The 18338-nt window shown below is 32.7% G+C and overlaps 1 pseudogene; it reads right to left on the bottom strand.

Annotated features, from left to right (window-relative positions):
• Window positions 1–18338, bottom strand: part of LOC106464186 — a 49527-nt pseudogene that overhangs the window by 7251 nt on the left and 23938 nt on the right.

The following is an 18338-nucleotide window of genomic DNA, read 5'->3' as shown; positions in this document are numbered from 1 at the left end:
AAAGTCATGATATCTAATCAAAAACACCTTAGGTGTGAAAAAAAGTTGCGTCCAAAAAAGGATTCAGCATGCGACTTAAAGGAATGAAATCAAAATTGGCAGCCAAACTGATAGCATGGATAAGAATTTTACGGCGTATTATATTTTACCTATTCTACCCAATGTTGAACAAAGAATGCGGCCTGGCTAAACTAATGAATGGGTATTTGCTGTAAAATTCTTACCCATGCAATAAGTTTAGCAATCAGTTTGGCTGCCAATTTTGATTTCATTCATTTACGTCACACGCTGAATCCTTTTTTGGACGCAACTTTTTTTTCACACCAAAAGTGTTTTTGATTAAATTATTTTAGGAAGGATTGGAGTAAATTAATCTATGAAACCTTTTCTTTCTTTTTTATTAGCTATACTTTTGTGCGCCAGCAATACCACGCGTGGAATGCGCATATACCCGATTCAAATTTATTACTCAGCAGGATCTCTACCAGACTACTCTGAAATTGAAATTTTTTTAGGCAGGATTAGAGTAAATTAATCGTCAAGACCTTGGATGTGGTCAAATACACCAGTTGAAAGAGTTTGACTTGCTGAGTCCAAAACTGAAAGGAGATATGAACTAAAAGTTTGCACTTGAAAAAAACAACAACAAAAACTCAGAGCCGTTCTATCCCAATCTATACCAATCAAGTTTCACGCAAAAGGGCGTCGATCTAGTCACCCTTGTTAAACTATGCTTCTCACATTGTATAACATTGAAACTTTATTTTTTTTTAATAACTCAAAAACTCGCTCAGTTGTATTTAGTGCGCACTGACCAATAAATAGTTTTTTTGGCTACCACCGTAAGCCGATTTCGTTGAACCGTTATAGTCATCCGTTTTAACACCTTGAGTGACAATAAGTCACTTACGTGGTTGTGTTCTTCTGTTTTGCACCGTGACAAATTCTCTCTCAAGATCATCCTGAACCATGTCGTCAACACTGCACAGGACCCTCAATACGAGTAATACCTTTTCAATGAGTTGTATTAATTCTCCGCTTGGGTACATTATTTGATCTGTTGATTGAAATAACAGGTTGATGCTTAGTATTAATAGTAGCAGCATAAGTCCCTGGGCTAGGTGCTGTCAAGGCATCATCTTCCAAAAAACAATCATCTTCCGGCACTCAGATTACTGCATTTTGACTATATGGAACCACCAACTCCTGCCTGCATTCCTGTTTTTCATTCAAGTTCCTCCTTCAAATGGACATTTTCGTTTAATACGAGTTACAATTTATTTTCCATTTTGCTGGAAAATTCTTCCAGAAAGCCACGATCAATTAAAGTTTAATAAGTCTTTAGTTTAATAAGTCACTTATTTGACTAAACGTTCACTTCATCCCGAGAATTCACTTTATGAAATCCATCAATTCTGGTGTCGTCATATCAGAAAACGATAGACGACTATACGTTTTACACTTGGCTCATTTACATTGCTGATTCAAGTCACTCATTACGTCAAAATCCTCATACTTGACATTCATTCACTTAATATGGTATTTTAGCCAGCATACACAACAAGAAATAATGGTATTTGCAACTATGTAGGGCTCTCCCACTGCGACTGTGGAACAGCAGATTTCACATAGGACGCTACCAGTCGCCATCTACACATTTGAACAAAATTTTCTATCCGACAGACAAATTCTGAAAGCTTTCCTTCTTCTTGACAAACGTTGTCTTGAAGGAATATGCTTTAATTACTTCTTACTTCTTGCAAGAGGTCTTTATATACCAAATATTGTAGAATACAATATATATTATAGTGTATCGTTTTGGGGTCTCACTATACATAGGTAAGATTGAATACGACAATACAAGACTTATCAACGATCTACTTATAACAAAAAAAAATAATAAGCAATAGGAATTAACAACCTGAATGCACCTGATGTTCAAGTGGGCTAAACAGGCAGATCAAAAGCCCCTAAGGATTAAGGCATAGCTTCTAATAATGTTGAATGACTGGCCAGAGATAAAGCAACCAGTAAACAGCAACACAAGGCTTAATCCACCTCTTTAAACATAATAGTGGGGTTGATTGTCACTTTTATATAACGTCCATAACTTTAAATTAAGAACATGTTCAGCATAAGCACATCTCGAACCCCAGGCCCTTCGATCTACCGCCTAACACGTTTCGTTAAGGTGACGGAACGTTATTTAATCACACTTCTTTTCAATTTTTCTAAATGATTTGTCAATGATATTTATAGAAATGTTAAAATCTTTCCAATAAGTGAATTATATACAAAAAAATGCCTACTTACTATTGTGTATCCTTTATATCAAATTCAATAAATTATAATTGAAAAAAAGAGACTGCTTACAAAGTTTTCCCTTACCTACGAATAATACACCCTACTCGCCACATTACAGATATTTCTCCATAGTTTAAGTTCCATCCAAACACCTTTCCTGCTTCTTTTAGAAACATGAAACCTCGAGCATAAGACACAATTTTTTAAGCATACAGGGCCTACAGAAGAAACTTAGCAATTTGTCTAAAATGTTCATGTCATGGAGGTTACACGTAAAAGCAATAATTCATGAAGTAAGAAACAAGTATTGTTTAAATATAAATTACAAATATAAACTTCCACATACAACTGTATTCAAAACCCACTGCAGAAACGTATTGTAAAAAGTTAATAAGGATTTATCAATACAAAGAAATGTTCACGATCTATGATAACGGTACAAGGATGGCCCCTTGTTTCACCATCATGTTGTTCTATGTCCATCATGGTCCTAGTTAGAGACAATTGTTTTCCACTTCTGGAGAATTACCACCCTACTTTCTCTCCTTTAATTTATTTTTACAAATCAGAATACCCGCTCAAAAAACACAACACTGTAACATTTTTATACCATAAAAATCAGTATAGTTTTCTTAACCTTTCTTATATCTTCTAAAAATCCTTTCTTATCTCCTTGATATCTGGTACGAATTGGACCCTGTAATACTTTGCTTGCCTTCACTCTTTCATCCTTTATGGTTGACAAATATCGAGCAAACACAGACTCGCCTTTAAAATAAGTTTAATTAGAAAGACCACAAAATAAATATCATTGTTGCTAGAGGTAAGGTAAATGCTTCTTTATTACTAAATTCTAAATAGAAAAATAAAAGTGTAGAGAAGCATTAACAAAAACATTGAAAGAAGAGGAAATAAAAACAAAAGTCTAAATATTAAGAACAAGAGTTTTAATTGGCAGATTAAAATCCAAAAGATAAATATTACCAACTACTTCTATGCTAAACTTTTGTGGCCTGTTTCTTACATGTTTTACATTCAGAAGTGATACTTGTAAAGAAACCACAATGGCGCTTTAATATTTAGGCTTTCTGTACACAATATAAAATATTATTTTACAATTTCATTTTAAAGCTGTAATTTAAGAACTCTGAAATAATACATGTTAATTACTCTACATTGTTAGTTTACATTTAATAAGTTATTGTCACGGAGTATTTAGTTTTACCAAAAATGGAAACAAAAACGAAACACATAGATTATTCATATTATAACTTCCTAAACATAAACCTTACCTATCAGCGTCACTGGAATACCATGTTCTAGAGCAGAAATTGTTGTCCATTTGCCTGTTCCTTTCTGGAAATAGAAGTTTGTGTGTCACGTAATAAGTCACCAAACAGAAATAGTTTTGTTTGTTTGTTGAAATGCGCGCAAAGCTACTCGCTCGTTATTTGCACCAGCCGTTCATATTTTTGAAGTGATACAAAAGAAGAGAAACAGATAGTAAACACCACAGTTCAGTTGTTTGTAGTTAAGCACAAAGCTACACAATGAGCTATCTGTGCTTTGCTAACCACGAGGATCGAAACCCGCTTATAAGTCCGGAGACGTACCGTTGTGCCACTGGGGAGCCAACACCACATGCCGCCAACTATTGGACTACTCTTTTAAAACCAAATAGTGGGATTTCACTGCTAGTGTTTTGACGCATCCTAAGCCCCAAAGTCCAGAGCGTGATTCTTTTATTTATTGCTCTTTTTTTCTTTCTCTTTCTTTGCCTCAGATAGCCCATTGTGTAGCTTTGTGCTTAATTACAAACAAACAAATAAACTCTTTCTTTGCGGTTATGGGTCGCGAAAAACGGAACCTCCGATCCACAGTACAGTACTTAAACATTAGGCAGCGCTAGGCCTCTGAAATAGTAACTGCCTTATATCAGCTTTGTCTTAAATCTTGTTGCAATAAATGGAAGTCATTAAACTAGTAATGATCGAGAGAAACGTCATATAAATGGTTTTCAGTCAAATTTCAAAATATTAGGTGAGATAGGGAGAGGTAGAAAAGTTTGACCTAATTATTTCTATTTATTTCTCTATCCGAACTTACCATCGTTCATCAGTATTCTGTGGTTGACTTAAGATGCTCGCTAGCATTCACGGAATTTATATTTTGCATGAACATATTTTTCTCATTATTCAACAACCAAAGAGACCCGACTGATCACAGATTCAAAAGGCAGGCGCTAATATTGTCAGAAATAAGTTTTTCAATATAAATATCAACTGACACAACCATGTCCTAGTTCATTTGTGTATCTGTCATGCTGTAAATTAGTTTACTAAAAATACGACACTTCTATATATATATATATTAGAAATTGTTGAAATTCCCAGTAATAATATTCAATTTAGAAAACAACAACAACAAACTTGCAACCTTCCCTGCAGCGTCTTGTATCTTTGTGATTAATGGTTCACCATCAGCATCTTTGTACTTCAAGATATTGCTTGTGATATCAATGAGGAAATAATCTAATTCTCCTTTGTTCCATTCAGTGAACACCTACGAAATAAATTTGTTCCAATAAATATGTATAAACCCATCATACATTGTATATTTTAAATGGTACTTTTGTGCAAAACTACCTTTATCTTAGTATCTATGAAAAATCCTCATTGTGAAAGTACATATTAACCCAAATATCACTTGCTACTGTAAATAAAATACATTGTTTCAGTCTGGTACAAGAACTTGAGTAGTGGGAGGAATTAAATATTCAAGGCGTATCATTTTTCGTTACTTGCATTTCTGTATAAAAGTTTTAATAAGATCTAAACGCACACACCATTATTTCTTAATGTTATTTTCCAAAGGCAAATAACTTTTGTAGTAATATGTATTTTGAATTTTAGATTAACTGTTTTAATGCACAAAATTTCCTTAATATGTAGCTTCATTATTCACACTACACAGAATCTTTAAATCACTTGTATCCAGGTGTTTGTAAGTACTTCAAGAACTGTCAGAAATGTGTTTTTAAACTTTAGTTTAATATATATTTATATATATATATATGTTTACCAATATATATATATATATACGTTTCACGTGAAAAGATAATTTGGAAGTATCATATTTCACTTTCTCGGAACTGTGTGCAACTTATTTGTTTTTATAAATCTTACTGTTCATTACTAGCGTGTATGTTAGTATCTATGTATATAACCAAAACTCCTGCGCCATCTACTGAAAGGTACCAGAAACAAAAGTCCATAAAAAAATTCACACTTTGGATGTTCAAGATTCAGATAATTAGAAAAAAATAACTATGGTGTGTACAACAACCATTTCTTTATAATAGAACGCAATTATTAAATAAAAGTACTGTCCTCACAACAAGAACACGACTTTAACCAGGACTGTGCGTAAGGATTTGATTATATATATATTTATTGGCTTAATTTTTAAATGTAGCATTGAGAAACTGGAGTTCATAAAAAAAAATATTCTTTTCAATAAACGGTACCGCTTTTAATATATAAAAACATTACAGTTTATATTAATATAATTTCTGAAAATTTTGAGCTCTGTACATTGAATCATTTTGACGCAATGAGCTGCTTATTACTAAAGAGCACAAGCTGAACACTTTTCACGTGCAGTACTTCCCAGAAAAAATCCTTTGTTAGAAAATGTTCACTTTTTCTATTTTTTTTTACAATGAGGCATGAATACCACGATAAGTAATACTTACACAAACAGCTGTCCATAAGGCAGCAATTCTGCTAGTATTATTAATTATTAACAACTAAAAAGTATTTTTTCAAAAGACAATGTTTGACATTTTCTACTTCTTTAGGAAAATTATAATAATAACTATTAAGCGCAACAGCAATCACATCTTCAAACTTGAAAGAAAGAGGATTAGCCAACACTTAATCAGTAACAAGGAAAAATCTGGAACCCTGCATCATATCTGTCAGTTTTAATCAAACTATACACTACCACCCCTGAAGTGAACTAAGCACAAAGTTGGAAATGGTGTTATATCAACGAAACTTTACGAACGAGAAGATCAGTAAAGAAAATCATCATTTTCATAATATTTTAAGTGCTAAACTACTTTAATTTTGTAAATAGAAATATGTAATTCTTCTTGATATGAATAATAACCTGTCAAGGCAAAACTGGAAAAATTTAACACACTATCAACACTTCTATAATTCTAATTATACATAGATATTTCTCTCAACCTCTTTAGAACTATTTCAAAGCTTAAAAATAATCATATAAATATAGTGCCATAGGCAAAACTGAAAATTTTAATCTCAAGTTAACACCTTCTTCTCTTTTTATTAAAAAAAAAGAGTATAACCAGAAAATTTATGTATTACCTTATTAAAATCTTCAATAAAAGTTTTGAAATTAAAATTTTATCGTTCGTAAACCATTAAATATTTTAAAATGGGTAAATTTAATTTTCCTTAAAAGGTTATTATTTAATATTTCTATAAAAAATTTACAATATGCGAAATCAAACCAAATTATCAATTTTTAAATTGAAGAGTGAGAGAAGTAAAAATATTTTAAACTAATGATGAACGGTAAAATCAAAATTTCAATTGAAAATTCTGATAAATACAAATTTTTGATTATAATCTTTAGTAAACAGACAAGAAGGTACTAGCTCGGAGATTAAAATTTCCAATCTCACCGAAGAATACAGATTTCTACGATTATGTTTAAGTTTTCATAGGTTTCTAAAAAAAGGTTGAAAGGAATGCTTATAGTCAGAACTGTAGACGTTTTGAAAGTGTGTTGACAGAAATTTCATGTTTGGCTTTGTTAACTTATGATTCACATAAAGGGAAATTAAATATTTCTGTTGGAAAATTAAAGGCAATTAGGCACTTAATTCAACAAAAACAATTATTTATAATTGAGCTGGTTGTCGTTAAGCACAAAGCTACACAATGGGATTTCTGTGTTGTGCCCACCATGGATATCGAAAACCGATTTTTAGGGTTATAAGGCCTCAGAGTTACTGCTTAGTATTAGTTATAATTAAACCAGTTAAATTAATGGCATTGTAATTTTAAATAGAAAATATTAAGATAAATTATTAGACGAGTTAGCATATAAGGATAAATTTCGAGAATTAGATTATGATCCAACTAAACATCATGAACTAACTTTTACAGGCTTAGATAGAGTTCGTTTTTTACCTTTCAGATAAAATATAAATCTGATAAATAACTTAATTTACAGAGCTTATCACATTTTTAGTGATTATTATTTTCACAAGTAAGTAGAAAATATTTAAAATGTTATTTTTAAAAACGGTTTCCAGTTATCAGTAATTAATTATATTGTCAAACTTTTTTACATAAATTGTAAGCCTAAAAAAAAGGAGAAATATAATGTTCCCAAATTATCTTTTGCGCCAGTTTACCATAATTGATAAATAATATTATCCAAACTTCTTGTATCTTTAATTTTTAAATTTGTCTTAAAATTGATTTTTTAAAATAAAAAATAGTACTGAGAGATTAAAGCGCTCATACGTAGTGTACCATTCTTTGTTCTTGCTATAAGCAATGTCTTTTGGGTTCGTTTCCTAAGTCATACAGGCCAATATATAAAATAATAATTCAGCTATGTCAATTCTTCAAGTTCTTACAAACACTTTAGTACAGAATGTCAGGGAATTGTAAGTGCTAAAAACTTGAAAGATTCTATGTAGTGCGACTAAAAAAGAAGATCTACGTATTAATAAAACTCTGTGTATTAACAAACTTAAATCAAAATTGAATTCACACCATTCCTCAGTTTAACTTCTTTTGAACCGGTACTTTACAAAAGCAAATAAAGTACAAAAAATATATCAAAAATTTATTATCTGATATGTGCATATTTTTTGATGCTATTATATGATTTTAGGACTGCTTTTTTTTAATTTTTCATAATATTTGTTTCCTTTACCTCACTCATCTCATCATGGGTCAAATCTAAAGCATCCTTCATTAATTGGTAAGCCTCACAGACGAGTTGCATATCTCCATACTCTATTCCGTTGTGTACCATCTTTACAAAGTGTCCGGCACCATCCTCTCCAACCTTTTTAAAGAGAAGAAATAACAACAATGTGTAACTAAAAAACACTTTTCAAGTTCTAAAAACCAATGGTTTGAAAACTGACTATCTCTGCCAGGTGGATACACAATATAACGATAACGGCAAGTTTAACTGAAACGAAAGATTGTTGCCAAAATCAACAAAAAATCCTTTTAGAGATAATCCTGCTGAAATTGAGTTGCCATCTATTTTATATTTTACGTAACTGTTGTTTATTCAATAATAAAATAATGTATGCCATTTCAGGAAAGAACAAAATACGATTATATATAATTCCCTTATATTGTCTATGGTGTATTATTGTTTTTTAAATCTTAGTACCAGAGTTATGACTATGCTGAATATTGTCAAACACTAATAAAAGTATTTCTTATTTCAGAGCTATTGCAAAGAAAACTGATTTGTCATAAAATTAAATTACGATTTACGTAAAACTCCAAACCGATTAGATGTAGCAAGACCATGCTCAGAGCTTGAACTGCCTATTATAAATTAGGCCCTATTCAGAGCCTCAACTGCCTAGATGTAACAAGTCCCTGTTCAAGGCTTGAGCTTCCTACTATAATTTCGGCAAGCTCTTGTGAAGAATTAAAATTTAGGTTTTAAACTACAACCATTTTTCCGAATTAAATGAATAAGCAAAATAAAACAATGAAAAACATTATGAGTATGTAGGTATGCCTTAAATGTAAATATGAAACATACGGAAAATGGAACAATATAAAATAAATTTCAATCTTCCTTAAACATAATATTTGTCAGTATTTGAAATGAAGAGTGTCATTGCTGAACTAACCAATTAAGAATATTTCATGAGTTTGTGTTTGACAAACTCCTAATGTACATTATGTATTTTTAAAGTTAATAAGTTATCTAGTTCACTGTGAGTGTGTCAACTCGTAAGATTATGAAACTGCAGTAGGGTTTAGAACCAGTTGCTTTTGATTAGAAATATAAAAGCAAACAGAAAACATCTTATTTTCGATATTAAGCTTTTTAACCAAAATCAGTCTTTCAGAATACACTTAATCGTTATCACGTTTAAGACAGAAAATAAACAGAATAATGTATTATAAGCACCATTTCAATATTTACCAAAACTGGGTAGCCGGTTGTATAAACTGCATAATGGCATATTATAAGGCTTACAAATGATTTTAATATTTGAATTACATCATCATCTACACATAATACTCAATCTAACATGCATACGCTTTCTAAAATCATGCATTCCAAAAATTAAATGCATATAATTGTTTACACTCTTAAATTTATCTGATAGTATTAGCATTTACAGACACACATAATTAATGACCAAGACTGCTTTTTGACGCCTTTTTTAAGAACAGTACAAAATCATGAAACCAAAATCTCTCCTACCCAATCACAGCAAGGTTCGTCATTCACTTTTGCAGCAATACTTTGGAATATTTCTTTAATATGTGGCCTGAAAAACAAGCAAAAGAAAAAACACAAAAGTTATATATAGATATACAGAATGTTTTTGAAGATCTATGAATATGAAATTGTCTAAATTACTCTTCATCTACAGTTATCATGAAAGTTAAATTGTGAGGAAAATATTTTGTATAACATTAAAACTAAAGTGCAAATACTTCTAAAAAAACAAGAAAACTGACATCAGTACCATAAACTACCGAACTGATTTAAATTAGTTATATTATAAGATAATATTAATAATAATTAAAACATTTATTGTAAGTCCGTTGTAAATTTTACATATTCTTACTGTAGTATTGTTCAATAATAAGAGCCACATAAAAATTGCAATCTGGACAAATTAAACTTTAATTACATCTGATATTTTCTTCACAAATACTTTAAGTACCATTTAATTACGCATGAATTCTGTACATATATTGCAAAATTAGCCCTCTTTCCATAGTTATGGTATAAAACGCCTTATGCTGGTGAAACATGATCTTTGATTTTTTGTGACAGTACACCATTATAAGATTGATAATATTTTTTACAGTTCAGGTATTTTCGTTTATATGTTCTGCACGTAGTTTGTTTGTTTGTTGTTAAGCGCAAAGCTACACAATGGGCTATCTATGCTGTTCTCACACCGGGTATCGAAACCCGATCTTTAGCATTACAAGCTTTCAGACTTACTGCTGAACCACTGGAGGTTGTACATAGTTAATAACATACTTTTAAACAGGATGTCAAAAGGTCATAAACAGACTAATCATTTTACTTAGGTAAAGGTTACATACGGTAATGGTTATTGCATGGATGTTTATACTAGTTTCATCGTGTGTCAGTGTCCACTCCTTGGGTGTGGCAAACTCATCTCAAGGGGTGAGACAGGTACTTGTAAAAGTTGGTATAAGTTGTGAGTTCACTCCTTAATAATATAATTTTGAATACTTGTTGATGCACGTAATCTACGGATAATGAGATAACGCAATAAAACCTTTTCATTTGACTTCAAAATGTAACATTAACTGTATTCTTGTTGTTCTTGAAATCTCTTTTTTTTCCAGCAGCCGCCAGTTGAAGTCACAGCAGAAAAGAGAGCTGGCCACTTATTAATAAACACAGATATACTTGTGGATAAAGATTTTGTTTCATTTGTTCACTTGTGTTTGCTTAATTTTGCTTTACTGGCCGCATTCAATTTATTCTCAGCATAAAAATTCCTGAATCTGCATTTTAATGGAAACCTTTAGCTACCTGTCAGATATAATTGTACCTGAATACAAACGCTAGATTAAAAGCAACATTTCGGTACCATAACAAAAGTATTGTTACTACAGAGTTTATTTTGAAAATGCCCTTTCTGTTTGAGTTTTTAGAACTGTAACATTTGTAAATCGTGAATCCTGAAGGACACTTTCTGACAACAAGTTGAACATATGAATAAGAGGGAGAACCTGCAGTTGAAGTGAGAATCTGATCAGAGAAAGAGGCCAAGCACTGTCAAAAGTGAGAAGTATGTCTACGTGTTCATTTTGTCCTTGGTTGAATTCATGATACGACCACTGATGGTTACTTCCCATGGACTGAACGTCTAGAGGCTTACTAGGACTATGGTAGAGTCTTATAGTATTTTGTTAACAAGTCAAGGTGCTGGTGTCAGTCATCCTTGGCAATGAAGAGTGACAAGAAACGTGCACTGGATAATGTCCGAAGCATTTGATTGTAACACTATCAGGTAGAACAGGTGGCATCTTACTAGAATCCAAGGAGAATAATAATAATAGCTAGTTGGGAGACTTCCAGGCATTCAAGGCATACTGACAACAATCTAACACTGTGCCCATCTGTCGAAGAGAGTTGTAGATTTATTTAAAAAATGTATCATGACACATTAGGTCATTATGGTGTAACAATGGCATGCTTCTACGTGTATCGAATCATTTCACTATGATCTTAGCCCACAAATGTCATATCCATTAGGATGTTGCATGTTTATGAACAAAAACAAGATGACAACCTCACTTAATTGCCCACAGCCTCTCAACTACACAAAAGTAAAGAATCTGGTAGCAGGTTCCTGTCAGTACCACTATTTACCTATGAAATTTAGGTGAAACAGGTAAATTCCACCAGTGTTCAAGGGGATTATTAAAGAGGATTTGAATTTTTTTTTCTCAAGTATTATAGGTAAATTATTACTTATAATGTATGGATTCAAAGACACGTCGTTGGCCTTCTGATTCTTAATCCAAATGGCATTATGCTCAATGCCTTATAATACTGAGATAGGAACATCTCAATGACTGGGGCATGGTTGTCAATGCGTTAAATCACATATTTGACACTATTGATAATCCATAAAGCCAAGTTCAAAACTTGAAGGTTAGGGACACGAAATTTAAATAACTTGCATACTAAGGTATTTCCAAGCATGTTTATCTTAGAATGTGACTTGATACTCAATGAAAGTTTATAGAGAGGCTGCTGAGAAAATCCAATAGGCGTGTGGGTCTGAAAAACACCTCATGGAGGCAGGTTCAGTGGTGCAATTCAAAGTTGTCACGTAAAACTGCATACAGTGGCAACTTCAGCTCTGTATTCAGCTCTGAGGCTGCTTTCAAAAACTGTCACTACCTCCAAGTCTACACAAATGCATCGATCAGTAGCTGCTACGCAGCAGATGACATAAAGCATCATTGTAAAGCTGCCATGTTTTTATATATGTGTGTGTGTGTGAAACAACAGATCTTCCCAAGCTGGGTTGCTATGGTTGCTCTGAAACTACAGCTTGATTTGCATTTCTTAAGGTGCCAAGAACGAGTGAGGGAATGATATTTTTAGTTGTGTTTTACATGGCCACTGATTTGCAAATATGCATACCCTGACATTAATCAGGACTATTGGGTGAGAGAATAATTCAGGAACACACTCCAACAGATGCAGAGAGGTCAATGACATGCTATGGCTGCAGCTTCTGAAGTTAGGTTAAACTAATGGGTCCGAGTTGGGCAAGTGATGCAATCAGCTTACGTGCAACGTTATAATGACTGATTTATAAAACCCTGAAATAAGTGATACATGAGTTTTTAGTGAACTCTGGATCTGCCAGAACCTTACTCTACCTTGATGTGCATCAGACAATCCACAGAAAGCTGACAGTTTGTGTCCAATGCATTTTCCAAGATGACGACAAGTTAGTAGAAGTCTAGCCTTGTTTTAACGTTGAAACCACTTATGGCCTGAAACTATCCATGCCTAGATTTCGAATCAATTTGTAGATAGCATGAATATCCTGTTATATGTTTGTGGAATAATTTCACGAGATCGACACTAGTGAGATTCTAGAAAGATGATGTAGAGGCAGAAGAAAAATGACAGAACATGATAAAGAGTAGTAGTTTCATGATTTTGTTAAGGTTATGAGCTGCCAAACATAATTTAATACAAGTTTATTAACACTGTGGAATAATAATGATAATAATATTGCTAAGTTATATTAGGACACGCTATACAAATTTAGGTTCCACAAATATTAACTGAACTCCGAGGTTTTGTTTTAAAATTTGTAAAGTTTAACTTAAAAGAAAAAAAATCGGTGGTTAAAAGTTCGTGATACTGAGCATGTTATTTTTACCTAAATAAGATTCTGTAGTTGCTTTTTGAAAGTATAAAATGTCATGAATAAATTTCTATTAAAGGTTGCACATGATTATAGAACTAGAGAGATCAGAGTACTCATGTGCACTGTAAATCCACAGGAAGACTTACAATGATATCGTACATATAAGAAGAAGGAAGATTAATATGTAAATGACTGTTTAGGATGTGGCAATACCACGTGGACTTCACTAACCTCGTAATAACAGCCTAAACGAGAAAACGATGGCAGAAAATGCTACTGTTAAACGTTTGTCTGCTATCATTTGCAGCACCACTAACAGGGGTTACCTGGGTAGAGACACAGACAAGTGAAATCGACAATTGACTTATTAAGAGTAAGGTGAAAAAACTATTTTCTGGCTAGTGTGACTTTTTTAACAAACACTCATATATATATATATCAGTTAGGTCTATAATAAATAGTTTACCAATTAACCTACAGATGCTGCATGGTGGCTGTGTGCAGACACACAAGATTAGCCATTTTATTTTCAGCTCTCGCCGAGTACATTACGATCGATGCAAATACTTAATTACTTTTAAGCAGTTACATGGGAATGCTTTTGAATGTAATGGTAAGTGATGTTTTGATTATTTTTGTCCAGTATGAGTTCATTTCATTTAAAATCTGACAAGTTCCAAGGATGGTTAATTTGAAGAAGACAGTAATTTTTAAGGTAAGGAGAAATTTGTTTTTAAATTTTCTATGATGATCTTTTTCTGTTACATTTCAAGACTATCATGTAGATTGATTTCACGCTGGACTCAAGAAGCTTGGACCTGATGTTTTTTATCTGATTTGATCACACTTCCAGCCAGCTGTAATAGCCATGAATAGATGAAGATACCGTGCATAGAGCAAATAGCTCGCATGTTGGACAAGTTTCAAGAATAATGTATGAAACTTCCAAGTGAACAGAACCCTTAGTAGTTCAACATTAAAACTGTGGTTGTGCCAGATTCTGGGAGATTTGGGCTCTACTATAATGAGAGTTTCTTTCAGCAATTCTTCTTCCTTCTCCTTGTAAGTTGTATGTGAGTTCATAATCGCCTCTTGATATGTTTCCACATCAGAACTAGTCATGAATGTTTTTATTATTTTTGTGAACCTCAGAACTTTTCAGGTGTGAGTTAACCTTTTAATATTTGAAACCGCCTAATGCATTTTCTTGTGGAGACTTCACACACATTTTGAATGTTAACTTGTTTGTTTTGTTTGTAAGCACAAAGCTATACGTTGGACGATCTCTGCTGTGCTTACCACAGATATCAAAACCCGATTTTTAGAGTTATAAACCGACAATATTAATTTGTGACGTGGAAAGTTTGAGGTGTGAAGCAAGTGAAAGAAGAGTTAAGCAAAAAAGAGGATTATATAAAACTATTTATTGAAGTTGAATGTTAATAAAACTTATGTTTTCATTGGTTGTATATTTGGAGGCAATATTAGATGTTACTTCAAAGTTGAAGTTTGTTTATTAAACGTTACTTGAAGCAGAAGCATTAGGTTATTATTTCAATATTAAGAACTGTTAAAGTAATAGAGATTAATAGGTAGTTTTAATTCAAGACTCCACACTTAATTAACGGTAGTTAGACTACGAGGACGTAGTCTTGCCGTAATTGACGAGAGAGTGTGGTATGTCCGCCCTGATAGCACTATCGTCTTGCTTGAAAATTTAAATATACACCTTTGTATATTTAACATGTGACAGCATAACAGTTGACAATAGGAATTTCTAAACTTCTACTGTGTTAATATATGAAGTAGAAAGATTTGAATGAAATGGTTATTTAAAGTTAAGAATAATATGTTGACAATGAACTTGATACGGCAGTAATAACTATTACTTCTTCATTACTATTAAGTACTTCTAAATTATTTTTATTCTTAAACCTAAGTATATGGCCAAGAATTGTAATGTAACATTATGAAATCAGATTGTTTCACTGGTGTGAAACATGTGTATGTGTGAAACTAGTGTATGCTTTAATTTAGGCGCTTATATAATGTTTCAAATACACAATACGCATGTAGTGTAGGTGACTAGTTGTTCTCTTAATTAATCAGAGACTAGTTTTAAATATCTAATTAACTGTTGTTCGATACTGATTGTATCACACTTAATGTTTAAAGATTATTGTAAATATAATGGTCAATCTAATTTTATACAAACGGTTTTTAGTACAGATAGTCTTATTACAATGTAATATTGGACACAGCATTGAATCTATATTTATATAATTAAACATAATTTATTGTTCTGTTTGTGCTTTAGCCCAAAGCTCAACAATAAATTATCTGCGTTATAAGCCCAAAAGATTACCACTGAGCCACCGGGAAGGGGGGGGGCATTAACCATAAAATGTTTCGGAATTAAAAATGTCCTAAACTTTCATTTGTATATGTAAACATAATGTAGGTTCTGAAGCTCATGTTAGCATCTGGTATTCAATGAGAAATATACCACAACCTCTTTCAGCATGATAATTGACATTCAATATAAGGTCACTGTCGTTTCTTTAAGTTTGTTAATATTCAGTAAAAAATCAGTACGGCTGCCTTCAGAATGTTTTTATTCAATATATAGTTATAGTGGCTTTTGTCAACATGGTATTACTTAATATAAAGTTAATGCATTTTTCAGCATGATAATATCCAATATAAGGTTACTAAACCTTGCAAAACCACATTGATACTCACCAAGCTTCTGGTGCTCCCCCTGGCATCAAAGATGATCCATACCTAGCACCTTCTTCTCCTCCACTCACACCAGAGCCAATAAATAGAATTCCTTTTTCTTTCAGGGCAGAACACCTTCTCCTGAAGTCTGTGAAATCAGAGTCTTTCCACCATCGATGATTATACTTTCAGGGCAGAACACCTTCTCCTGGAGTCTGTGAAATCAGAGTTTCCACCATCGATGATTATACTTTCAGGGCAGAACACCTTCTCCTGGAGTCTGTGAAATCAGAGTTTCCACCATCGATGATTATACTTTCAGGGCAGAACACCTTCTCCTGGAGTCTGTGAAATCAGAGTTTCCACCATCGATGATTATACTTTCAGGGCAGAACACCTTCTCCTGGAGTCTGTGAAATCAGAGTTTCCACCATCGATGATTATACTTTCAGGGCAGAACACCTTCTCCTGGAGTCTGTGAAATCAGACGTTTCCACCATCGATGATTATACTTTCAGGGCAGAACACCTTCTCCTGGAGTCTGTGAAATCAGAGTTTCCACCATCGATGATTATACTTTCAGGGCAGAACACCTTCTCCTGGAGTCTGTGAAATCAGAGCTTCCACCATCGATGATTATATCACCGGGTTCAACAAGTGGGAGAAGTTTATGAATAAAATCATCAACAGCCTTACCAGCTACAAGGAGAAATTATTTGAATATACTTTTCTTTCAATTGATAAAAGTAACGAAATTAATTACATTCATTTTCTTCATAGTCAAAATGAGAAATATAATTGTTCAAGGAAAAATACAGAATAAATTTTACCAGAGATTACTTAAAATCTTCTTATTTGGATGCAAATATTGTTGAAATTATTCTGTAAATAAAACTCGAAATGCCAATTACAGAATACGAAATTGTTGTCTGAAGTATATTTACGACATAATTTTCGAAAAATTACTTTTACAATCATAGAACTCAAAATAAAAAGAGGTAACTTCAGCAACATTAAATATTACCCATTATTTGGTGGCAAATCTTCTTAACAGATCCATTATGTATTTCACACAAAGGGATGTAAATCTTCTATATCTCAGTTCTTTTTTCTCTCGTAAATAGCTACAAGTAGCAGCACAGATGTATTTTGGCTGATATTGATAAAGCCTAGATGAGGAGTAATGAAACTAAACGAAAGGACCCCTAGGCTGTGGCTTGTGACACAGACATTTTGGCTTGGAAACCTATTTTTACCAATCTTTCATTTAAAATTAGTATTGGATTTATTAAGAGGAGTATGAGGAAAAACTCACGTCGTCAAGTGTGATGTTAACGACATAGGTTAGGTATTAACAAGCTGTGCATGGTTCTATCTTACTGTGGCTTGTGACACAGAAATTTTGGCTTGGAAACCTATTTTTACCAATCTTTCATTTAAACTTAGTATTGGATTTATTAAGAGGAGTATGAGGAAAAACTCACGTCGTCAAGTGTGATGTTAACGACATACGTTAGGTATTAACAAGCTGTGCATGGTTCTATCTTACTTATCATTAACTTCCGGTCACAGCAAATTACGTTCTTACACCAAAACTAAAAATCAACTCGGTAATGAGAATAGCTAATTAAATCTGCCGTTCTTACGTTATACTTATAAAGATTAGAATCCACTGTTTTATCAGTTAAGTACCCTCGCTGTTAAAGATATTTTTGGTCGTAAACCCAATAATTTCTCAAGGTTTGGCCAGTTTAGCAAGGAGATTTAGGGTAGTCCTAAGTTCACGCATAAGGTAGCAAAATAAAATAATCTCTATAACAAAAATATAATAATAATAAATTTAAAATAAATGAAATAGATATATTATGCAATTAACAAATTAAAGTAACATTAACGAAGGAATAGAGTAATTATGAAACACACAGGCATTAGTATTTGCTTCATGTACTGTTGTAGATTTAATGTTATTCTCAACCATTTGCTCTCGCTTCACTTCATCTGTTTTAGTAGTAATGTTGACTGGTTACTTTATTTATTCACACTTGACGTTGGGCCCGGCATGGCCAGGTGGATAAGGCGCTCGACTCACAATCTGAGGGTCGCGGGTTCG

This window comes from Limulus polyphemus, unplaced genomic scaffold, assembly GCF_000517525.1.
Source record: "Limulus polyphemus unplaced genomic scaffold, Limulus_polyphemus-2.1.2 Scaffold1582, whole genome shotgun sequence".
Classification (NCBI taxonomy): domain Eukaryota; kingdom Metazoa; phylum Arthropoda; class Merostomata; order Xiphosura; family Limulidae; genus Limulus; species Limulus polyphemus.
Note: the sequence above shows the minus strand (reverse complement) of the source record. Positions and strands in the feature narration are given on the sequence as shown.